Source organism: Bactrocera oleae, unplaced genomic scaffold (genome assembly GCF_042242935.1).
Source record: "Bactrocera oleae isolate idBacOlea1 unplaced genomic scaffold, idBacOlea1 ctg00000009.1, whole genome shotgun sequence".
In the NCBI taxonomy this organism is placed as follows: Eukaryota; Metazoa; Arthropoda; class Insecta; order Diptera; family Tephritidae; genus Bactrocera; species Bactrocera oleae.
The window spans coordinates 290,001-302,500 of record NW_027212752.1 but is presented as its reverse complement, the minus strand read 5'-3'; the positions used below and the strand labels follow the sequence as shown (position 1 = coordinate 302,500).

The following is a 12,500-nucleotide window of genomic DNA, read 5'->3' as shown; positions in this document are numbered from 1 at the left end:
GCTCCAGTTAGAGGTATAAATAATAATAAATTATCATTATACATAACTATATGGAACGCCCCGGGATTGAATTAATAATGTAATACATTAAAAATTAATCCCATTATTAATACAGTTAAGTTAATTTCGCCATTAGGTTTAATATAACCCAATGACTTGCACATATGTTAGACTCCTTGGTCCGTGTTTCAAGACGGGTCCCGAAGGTATCCTGAATCTTTCGCATTGTTAATCATATAAATGCATACAATTAATATTAAAATCAATGATAATAATATTATTGTAAAATTCAAAAGAATTTTAGCATTATATATAATAAAATCTATCAACACTTTATCAAATCATCAGTAATTATTCTATGTTAATAAGCTAAAAGCAAATTAATTTGAATAAACTTAAAAACCAATGATCTTTTGATAAATATTTTATTATGTTAATAGATTACAATGTCCTTATATGAAAAAAATGCACACTATTACTATAATATTTAAAATTAAATACTACAGTTATAATGATGAATTTTTCATAATGGATATTCAGGTTCATCGGGCTTAACCTCTAAGCAGTTTCACGTACTATTTAACTCTCTATTCAGAGTTCTTTTCAACTTTCCCTCACGGTACTTGTTTACTATCGGTCTCATGGTTATATTTAGTTTTAGATGGAGTTTACCACCCACTTAGTGCTGCACTATCAAGCAACACGACTCTTTGGAAATATCTTTCTAGTAATCATTAACGTTATACGGGCCTGGCACCCTCTATGGGTAAATGGCCTCATTTAAGAAGGACTTAAATCGTTAATTTCTCATACTAGATATTAAGATATTCCATACACTGCATCTCACATTTGCCATATAGACAAAGTGACTTAGTGCTGAACTATTTTCTTTTCGCTCGCCGCTACTAAGAAAATCCTTGTTAGTTTCTTTTCCTCCCCTCATTAATATGCTTAAATTCAGGGGGTAGTCCCATATGAGTTGAGGTTGTATAAAATATATTTTAGATTGATTTGTTTATTTTTATTTAATTTTTTTGCTATTTGCTATTTTAAAGAAATATATTTTTATATCTTGATTACTCAATATTATTCAATCTTTTCATCCCTTTTTAAAATTCATAATATAATAATTAATAAAATTAACAACATTATTCCTCCACATATCATATATTTTTTTTTATTATAAATTTTTCTCAATACAATAGAGTGAATTAATTCTAGAATAAAAATTTATTTTATGCTAGACATTCCTCTTATGTATTATTTAATATAATTTAAATAATGTTGAAAATTTTTTCTTTTATGGGAATACTAAGATTCTCATTTATCATAAATTTTCGTTCAAATATGAGGTATTCAAAAATATATTTTCTATATTTCTTTTTATGCTATTAATATTATGGATTGAAAAATACAATCCAATAATATGCCATATGCTTAAATTCTATTAATTGACTAAAAGAATAAGCAACTAATTTAGCATAGTCTTACAACCCTCAACCATATGTAGTCCAAGCAGCACTTTAAAATTAATTAAAGTACATAACAGCATGGACCGCAATATGCGTTCAAAATGTCGATGTTCATGTGTCCTGCAGTTCACACGATGACGCACAGTTTGCTGCGTTCTTCATCGACCCATGAGCCGAGTGATCCACCGCTTAGAGTGATAATTTTTTTGTATTTTTTTAATTCAAAGTCAAAGAATTTTAATTTATTGAAAGTATTAATAATTAATCAATAATAAATTTTTAATACATAAGTTTAAAACATCTTTCAATAAATTGTAATTTTAAACCCAAACATTTGCAGCTGCGCATGTCTTAGGTCAACAAAAACAGTAATACCTTTTATATATTATTTTCTTCTCTATTTGTGCGTTTTCTTTTTTTAAATTTTTCAACATGTTTTTAATCACAAATAGAAAATACCATAAAAAAAAGGTATTACACACGTTAATGTGAACAAGTTAACTTATCATTTATAATATTTTATATAAATATCACAATTAAATATTATTTTCTATATAAATAATAAGTACAGCTATATGTTTAAAGGTTTTTTTATTGCGTTCAAATACAATGTATGCGAAGTTCACAATATAATATATATTGTCATAATGCATTACAAGGAGTTAAAAAAAAAAAAAAAACAGAAAAACATTCAAAACATTGTATAATTCAAAACATTTTGAATGAAAAGAACAAAAAGAAAACTTTTTTTTCTTTTTTATTCTTTTTTTTTATTTTGTTTTTATATAATTATTTTTTTTTTCTTTTCGGATAGGAACACAATAATGATCCTTCCGCAGGTTCACCTACGGAAACCTTGTTACGACTTTTACTTCCTCTAAATAATCAAGTTCGGTCAACTTTTGCGAAACAACCGTGAAACACAAGGCGTCACAGTGATCACGTCCGGAGACCTCACTAAATAATTCAATCGGTAGTAGCGACGGGCGGTGTGTACAAAGGGCAGGGACGTAATCAATGCGAGTTAATGACTCACACTTACTGGGAATTCCAAGTTCATGTGAACAGTTTCAGTTCACAATCCCAAGCATGAAAGTGGTTCAGCGGTTTACCCGGACCTCTCGGTCTAGGAAATACACGTTGATACTTTCATTGTAGCGCGCGTGCAGCCCAGGACATCTAAGGGCATCACAGACCTGTTATTGCTCAATCTCGTTACTGCTAGACGCAATTTGTCCATTTAAGAAGCTAGTGTCCTTATAATGGGACAAACCAACAGGTACGACTCCACTTATATAAACACATTCAAACACTTGTACATTCAAGATGAACGCATGAATGAAGGCTATATAAGCTTCAACACCATAATCCTGAAAGCATCTATTTAATATATTTGAGTCTCGTTCGTTATCGGAATTAACCAGACAAATCACTCCACGAACTAAGAACGGCCATGCACCACCACCCATAGATTCGAGAAAGAGCTATCAATCTGTCTTACACGCTTATGTTCGGACCTGGTAAGTTTTCCCGTGTTGAGTCAAATTAAGCCGCAGGCTCCACTCCTGGTGGTGCCCTTCCGTCAATTCCTTTAAGTTTCAGCTTTGCAACCATACTTCCCCCGGAGCCCAAAAGCCTTGGTTTCCCGGGAAGCGACTGAGAGAGCCATAGTAGTAGCTACACCCAATTGCTAGCTGGCATCGTTTATGGTTAGAACTAGGGCGGTATCTGATCGCCTTCGAACCTCTAACTTTCGTTCTTGATTAATGAAAACATCTTTGGCAAATGCTTTCGCTTAAGTTAGTCTTACGACGGTCCAAGAATTTCACCTCTCGCGTCGTAATACTAATGCCCCCAAACTGCTTCTATTAATCATTACCTCTTGATCTAAAAACCAATGAAAGTAGAACAGAGGTCTTATTTCATTATTCCATGCACAAAATATTCAGGCATTTGGAGCCTGCTTTAAGCACTCTAATTTGTTCAAAGTAATTGTACCGGCCCACAACAACACTCGATGAAGAGCACTGAAGCAGGTTTAAATAGGAGGAATATATAAAAAATACATTGTATTAATTATATATAAGAACTCCACCGGTAATACGCTTACATACATAAGGTAATGTACATACCACAATTATAGTTGTACTACCCGTATGAAGCACAAATTCAACTACGAACGTTTTAACCGCAACAACTTTAATATACGCTATTGGAGCTGGAATTACCGCGGCTGCTGGCACCAGACTTGCCCTCCAATAGGTCCTTGTTAAAGGATTTAAAGTGTACTCATTCCAATTACAGGGCCTCGGATATGAGTCCTGTATTGTTATTTTTCGTCACTACCTCCCCGAACTGGGAGTGGGTAATTTACGCGCCTGCTGCCTTCCTTAGATGTGGTAGCCGTTTCTCAGGCTCCCTCTCCGGAATCGAACCCTGATTCCCCGTTACCCGTTGCAACCATGGTAGTCCTAGATACTACCATCAAAAGTTGATAGGGCAGACATTTGAAAGATCTGTCGTCGGTACGAGACCATACGATCTGCAAGTTATCTAGAGTTCAACCAATATAACGATCGAATAATCGCTTGGTTTTAGCCTAATAAAAGCACACGTTCCAAAAGGTCCGTGTTTATTTTGCATGTATTAGCTCTAGAATTACCACAGTTATCCAAGTAACTGTTAACGATCTATGGAACCATAACTGATATAATGAGCCTTTTGCGGTTTCACTTTTAATTTGTTTGTACTTAGACATGCATGGCTTAATCTTTGAGACAAGCATATAACTACTGGCAGGATCAACCAGAATAATATATATTTCTTTTTTATATAATATTTTTTATATTATATAAAAGTTTAAAATGATATTTTCTTATTTGAAAATTATACACAAATACACAAAACATAAAAACATTTACAATATACACAACAATTTTTCTATGTTTCTTTCTTTATTATATTTTTTTTCATTATATTTCATTTCTATTGTGTGATTTTGTAATGGATTTTTTAATTTTTGTTTTGGTATCGTGAAAAGAATTTTCGTTCTCTATACATATTATTATTTAATTATTATGTAAGAACGATATTTCTTCTTATATTGGCAAAATTTTCAAATAATATCATTCTATACATTTTACTTTATTTCAATGCATATAGTAATATATATACCTTTTTTTAAGAGTATATACATTTTTTTCTTGATTTGAAATTAATAATTTCAAATTCTATTATATTTATTTCAATAATAAATATATGATAAAAAGTATTTTCGGGTGCAACACTTTAATATTTTATTTTATTTAAAAACCATCCTTTTACACATATATTTTATGAGTAAATATTAGAATAGCTCACAAATAAAACTAAAATATTGTTTAATATTTATTTCTACAATATGTTAGTATAGAATAATAGATTTTTTATGTTTTTGTATAAAACAAAATCTATTTCTATTTAAACTAACTGTAGGAAACCAGGAATAAAAAACGCTCATTATATACAATATGTTAGTACAGAATATAGAGTTTTGTATAAAACAAAATCTATTTCTATTTAAACTAACTGTATAAAAACCAGGAATAAAAAACGCTCATTATATACAATATGTTAGTACAGAATATAGAGTTTTGTATAAAACAAAATCTATTTCTATTTAAACTAACTGTATAAAAACCAGGAATAAAAAAACGCTCATTATATACAAAATGTTAGTACAGAATATAGAGTTTTGTATAAAACAAAATCTATTTCTATTTAAACTAACTGTATAAAAACCAGGAATAAAAAACGCTCATTATATACAATATGTTAGTACAGAATATAGAGTTTTGTATAAAACAAAATCTATTTCTATTTAAACTAACTGTATAAAAACCAGGAATAAAAAACGCTATTATATACAATATGTTAGTACAGAATATAGAGTTTTGTATAAAACAAAATCTATTTCTATTTAAACTAACTGTATAAAAACCAGGAATAAAAAAACGCTCATTATATACAATATGTTAGTACAGAATATAGAGTTTTGTATAAAACAAAATCTATTTCTATTTAAACTAACTGTATAAAAACCAGGAATAAAAAGGCACACAAAATCAACTTTCATTTTCATATTTACTTAAAAATACATATAAAGTAAAAAATATTTCCATATAAATACTAAGTAAATAAAGTCATACAAGTATGAAAATTTTCATACAAGTACTAAATACATAAATCATATAAGTATAGTAATATTCATACTTATAAGTATTTAAAAACAATTTCTTACTAATAAACTAACATAAGGAATTCAAATATATAAAAGTATAATACATTTCCTAGCAGTAAAAAATTTTCATATAAGTACTAAATGTATAAAGTCTATGAAGTAATAAATTTTCATATAAGTACTATTTCAGTATATGTCAATTTGAGCAGATTTGTGCAAATTTGTTATAAATGTTCTCTCCCATGTTGACGTTACCAACCCGAAAATATATGGAAAAATTCTTTTAACCTATTTAAAATTTAAAAACTCATATATACGTGGGTAATTTATATCATTTTCAAATATCGTCATGGTCATAATACAACTAATAACATCAAAAGTATTTTTACAATCGATTTTTTTTTTAAATTTTTAACTTGTATGACTTCATATTTAATACTTATATGAAAATTTATTACTTCATAGACTTTATACATTTAATACTTATATGAAAATTTATTACTTCATAGACTTTATACATTTAATACTTATATGAAAATTCATTACTTCATAGACTTTATATTTTTTATACTTATATAAAAATTTATTACTTCATAGACTTTATATTTTACTTCATAGACTTTATACATTTAATACTCATATGAAAATTTATTACTTCATAGACTTTATTTATTTACTACTTATATGAAAATTTATTACTTCATAGACTTTATACATTTAGTACTTATATGAAAATTTATTACTTCATAGACTTTATACAATTAATACTTATATGAAAATTTATTACTTCATAGACTTTATACAATTAATACTTATATGAAAATTTATTACTTCATAGACTTTATACAATTAATACTTATATGAAAATTTATTACTTCATAGACTTTATACAATTAATACTTATATGAAAATTTATTACTTCATAGACTTTATACATTTAATACTTATATGAAAATTCATTACTTCATAGACTTTATATTTTTTATACTTATATAAAAATTTATTACTTCATAGACTTTATACATTTAATACTTATATGAAAATTTATTACTTCATAGACTTTATATATTTACTACTTATATGAAAATTTATTACTTCATAGACTTTATACATTTAGTACTTATATGAAAATTTATTACTTCATAGACTTTATACAATTAATACTTATATGAAAATTTATTACTTCATAGACTTTATACAATTAATACTTATATGAAAATTTATTACTTCATAGACTTTATATATTTACTACTTATATGAAAATTTATTACTTCATAGACTTTATACATTTAGTACTTATATGAAAATTTATTACTTCATAGACTTTATACAATTAATACTTATATGAAAATTTATTACTTCATAGACTTTATACAATTAATACTTATATGAAAATTTATTACTTCATAGACTTTATACATTTAATACTTATATGAAAATTTATTACTTCATAGACTTTATATATTTACTACTTATATGAAAATTTATTACTTCATAGACTTTATACAATTAATACTTATATGAAAATTTATTATTTCATAGACTTTATACAATTAATACTTATATGAAAATTTATTACTTCATAGACTTTATACATTTAATACTTATATGAAAATTTATTACTTCATAGACTTTATATATTTAATACTTATATGAAAATTTATTACTTCATAGACTTTATACAATTAATACTTATATGAAAATTTATTACTTCATAGACTTTATACAATTAATAGTTATATGAAAATTTATTACTTCATAGACTTTATACAATTAATACTTATATGAAAATTTATTACTTCATAGACTTTATACAATTAATACTTATATGAAAATTCATTACTTCATAGACTTTATACATTTAATACTTATATGAAAATTTATTACTTCATAGACTTTATATATTTACTACTTATATGAAAATTTATTACTTCATAGACTTTATACATTTAGTACTTATATGAAAATTTATTACTTCATAGACTTTATACAATTAATACTTATATGAAAATTTATTACTTCATAGACTTTATACAATTAATACTTATATGAAAATTTATTACTTCATAGACTTTATACAATTAATACTTATATGAAAATTTATTACTTCATAGACTTTATACAATTAATACTTATATGAAAATTTATTACTTCATAGACTTTATATATTTACTACTTATATGAAAATTTATTACTTCATAGACTTTATACATTTAGTACTTATATGAAAATTTATTACTTCATAGACTTTATGCAATTAATACTTATATGAAAATTTATTACTTCATAGACTTTATATATTTACTACTTATATGAAAATTTATTACTTCATAGACTTTATACAATTAATACTTATATGAAAATTTATTACTTCATAGACTTTATACAATTAATACTTATATGAAAATTTATTACTTCATAGACTTTATACAATTAATACTTATATGAAAATTTATTACTTCATAGACTTTATACATTTAATACTTATATGAAAATTTATTACTTCATAGACTTTATATTTTTTATACTTATATAAAAATTTATTACTTCATAGACTTTATATTTTACTTCATAGACTTTATACATTTAATACTCATATGAAAATTTATTACTTCATAGACTTTATATATTTACTACTTATATGAAAATTTATTACTTCATAGACTTTATACATTTAGTACTTATATGAAAATTTATTACTTCATAGACTTTATACAATTAATACTTATATGAAAATTTATTACTTCATAGACTTTATACAATTAATACTTATATGAAAATTTATTACTTCATAGACTTTATACATTTAATACTTATATGAAAATTCATTACTTCATAGACTTTATATTTTTTATACTTATATAAAAATTTATTACTTCATAGACTTTATATTTTACTTCATAGACTTTATACATTTAATACTCATATGAAAATTTATTACTTCATAGACTTTATATATTTACTACTTATATGAAAATTTATTACTTCATAGACTTTATACATTTAGTACTTATATGAAAATTTATTACTTCATAGACTTTATACAATTAATACTTATATGAAAATTTATTACTTCATAGACTTTATACAATTAATACTTATATGAAAATTTATTACTTCATAGACTTTATACAATTAATACTTATATGAAAATTTATTACTTCATAGACTTTATACATTTAATACTTATATGAAAATTTATTACTTCATAGACTTTATATATTTACTACTTATATGAAAATTTATTACTTCATAGACTTTATACAATTAATACTTATATGAAAATTTATTATTTCATAGACTTTATACAATTAATACTTATATGAAAATTTATTACTTCATAGACTTTATACATTTAATACTTATATGAAAATTTATTACTTCATAGACTTTATATATTTAATACTTATATGAAAATTTATTACTTCATAGACTTTATACAATTAATACTTATATGAAAATTTATTACTTCATAGACTTTATACAATTAATAGTTATATGAAAATTTATTACTTCATAGACTTTATACAATTAATACTTATATGAAAATTTATTACTTCATAGACTTTATACAATTAATACTTATATGAAAATTCATTACTTCATAGACTTTATACATTTAATACTTATATGAAAATTTATTACTTCATAGACTTTATATATTTACTACTTATATGAAAATTTATTACTTCATAGACTTTATACATTTAGTACTTATATGAAAATTTATTACTTCATAGACTTTATACAATTAATACTTATATGAAAATTTATTACTTCATAGACTTTATACAATTAATACTTATATGAAAATTTATTACTTCATAGACTTTATACAATTAATACTTATATGAAAATTTATTACTTCATAGACTTTATATATTTACTACTTATATGAAAATTTATTACTTCATAGACTTTATACAATTAATACTTATATGAAAATTTATTACTTCATAGACTTTATACATTTAATACTTATATGAAAATTTATTACTTCATAGACTTTATATATTTAATACTTATATGAAAATTTATTACTTCATAGACTTTATACAATTAATACTTATATGAAAATTTATTACTTCATAGACTTTATACATTTAGTACTTATATGAAAATTTATTATTTCATAGACTTTATACATTTAATACTTATATGAAAATTTATTACTTCATAGACTTTATATATTTACTACTTATATGAAAATTTATTACTTCATAGACTTTATACAATTAATACTTATATGAAAATTTATTATTTCATAGACTTTATACAATTAATACTTATATGAAAATTTATTACTTCATAGACTTTATACAATTAATACTTATATGAAAATTTATTACTTCATAGACTTTATACATTTAATATTTATATGAAAATTTATTACTTCATAGACTTTATACATTTAATACTTATATGAAAATTTATTACTTCATAGACTTTATACAATTAATACTTATATGAAAATTTATTACTTCATAGACTTTATACATTTAATACTTATATGAAAATTTATTACTTCATAGACTTTATACATTTAATACTTATATGAAAATTCACTACTTCTTCATTTAATATTGCACGCAAAGTATTTTGGTTAACATTTTTATTTTCATGTTATTAAAACACTTGATATACTATTATACCATATTGTATAATATGATTTTAATTCAATTACTTTATTACTTTGGTATATTAAATGATAGTCGTTTGATAACAATCCCAACATTTACCTTATTTTCAATAAATATTGAAAACAAAGTTTTATACGTTCAAATTTTTATTTTCATGTTATGATTCTCTCAAACACTCATTAATATACCATATTGTATAATATGCTTTAATTTCAATTACTTTATTACTTTTGGTATATTAAATGATAGTCGTTTGATAACAATCCCAACACTTACCTTATTTTCAATAAATATTGAAAACAAAGTTTTATGCGTTCAAATTTTTATTTTCATGTTATGATTCTCTCAAACACTAATTAATATACCATATTGTATAATATGCTTTAATTTCAATTACTTTATTACTTTTGGTATATTAAATGATAGTCGTTTGATAACAATCCCAACACTTACCTTATTTTCAATAAATAGTGAAAACAAAGTTTTATGCGTTCAAATTTTTATTTTCATGTTATGATTCTCTCAAACACTCATTAATATACCATATTGTATAATATGCTTTAATTTCAATTACTTTATTACTTTTGGTATATTAAATGATAGTCGTTTGATAACAATCCCAACACTTACCTTATTTTCAATAAATATTGAAAACAAAGTTTTATGCGTTCAAATTTTTATTTTCATGTTATGATTCTCTCAAACACTAATTAATATACCATATTGTATAATATGCTTTAATTTCAATTACTTTATTACTTTTGGTATATTAAATGATAGTCGTTTGATAACAATCCCAACACTTACCTTATTTTCAATAAATATTGAAAACAAAGTTTTATGCGTTCAAATTTTTATTTTCATGTTATGATTCTCTCAAACACTCATTAATATACCATATTGTATAATATGCTTTAATTTCAATTACTTTATTACTTTTGGTATATTAAATGATAGTCGTTTGATAACAATCCCAACACTTACCTTATTTTCAATAAATAGTGAAAACAAAGTTTTATGCGTTCAAATTTTTATTTTCATGTTATGATTCTCTCAAACACTCATTAATATACCATATTGTATAATATGCTTTAATTTCAATTACTTTATTACTTTTGGTATATTAAATGATAGTCGTTTGATAACAATCCCAACACTTACCTTATTTTCAATAAATATTGAAAACAAAGTTTTATGCGTTCAAATTTTTATTTTCATGTTATGATTCTCTCAAACACTAATTAATATACCATATTGTATAATATGCTTTAATTTCAATTACTTTATTACTTTTGGTATATTAAATGATAGTCGTTTGATAACAATCCCAACACTTACCTTATTTTCAATAAATATTGAAAACAAAGTTTTATACGTTCAAATTTTTATTTTCATGTTATGATTCTCTCAAACACTCATTAATATACCATATTGTATAATATGCTTTAATTTCAATTACTTTATTACTTTTGGTATATTAAATGATAGTCGTTTGATAACAATCCCAACACTTACCTTATTTTCAATAAATATTGAAAACAAAGTTTTATGCGTTCAAATTTTTATTTTCATGTTATGATTCTCTCAAACACTAATTAATATACCATATTGTATAATATGCTTTAATTTCAATTACTTTATTACTTTTGGTATATTAAATGATAGTCGTTTGATAACAATCCCAACACTTACCTTATTTTCAATAAATAGTGAAAACAAAGTTTTATGCGTTCAAATTTTTATTTTCATGTTATGATTCTCTCAAACACTCATTAATATACCATATTGTATAATATGCTTTAATTTCAATTACTTTATTACTTTTGGTATATTAAATGATAGTCGTTTGATAACAATCCCAACACTTACCTTATTTTCAATAAATAGTGAAAACAAAGTTTTATGCGTTCAAATTTTTATTTTCATGTTATGATTCTCTCAAAGACTCATTAATATACCATATTGTATAATATGCTTTAATTTCAATTACTTTATTACTTTTGGTATATTAAATGATAGTCGTTTGATAACAATCCCAACACTTACCTTATTTTCAATAAATAGTGAAAACAAAGTTTTATGCGTTCAAATTTTTATTTTCATGTTATGATTCTCTCAAACACTCATTAATATACCATATTGTATAATATGCTTTAATTTCAATTACTT

The 12,500-nt window shown here is 23.7% G+C and overlaps 2 non-coding genes and 1 pseudogene across 2 annotated transcripts; all 3 read right to left on the bottom strand.

Moving 5' to 3' along the window:
• Positions 1–988, bottom strand: part of LOC138858452 (large subunit ribosomal RNA) — a 4,663-nt pseudogene extending 3,675 nt beyond the window's left edge.
• A 502-nt stretch (positions 989–1,490) lies between these two features.
• LOC138858416 (5.8S ribosomal RNA) lies at positions 1,491–1,669 on the bottom strand. Its single transcript, XR_011397551.1, has one exon. It is a non-coding gene; the product is annotated as a 5.8S ribosomal RNA (ribosomal RNA).
• Positions 1,670–2,294: 625 nt separating this feature from the next.
• On the bottom strand, positions 2,295–4,284 carry LOC138858369 (small subunit ribosomal RNA). The gene has a single exon (XR_011397503.1). It is a non-coding gene; the product is annotated as a small subunit ribosomal RNA (ribosomal RNA).
• Between the last annotated feature and the right edge of the window lie 8,216 nt (positions 4,285–12,500).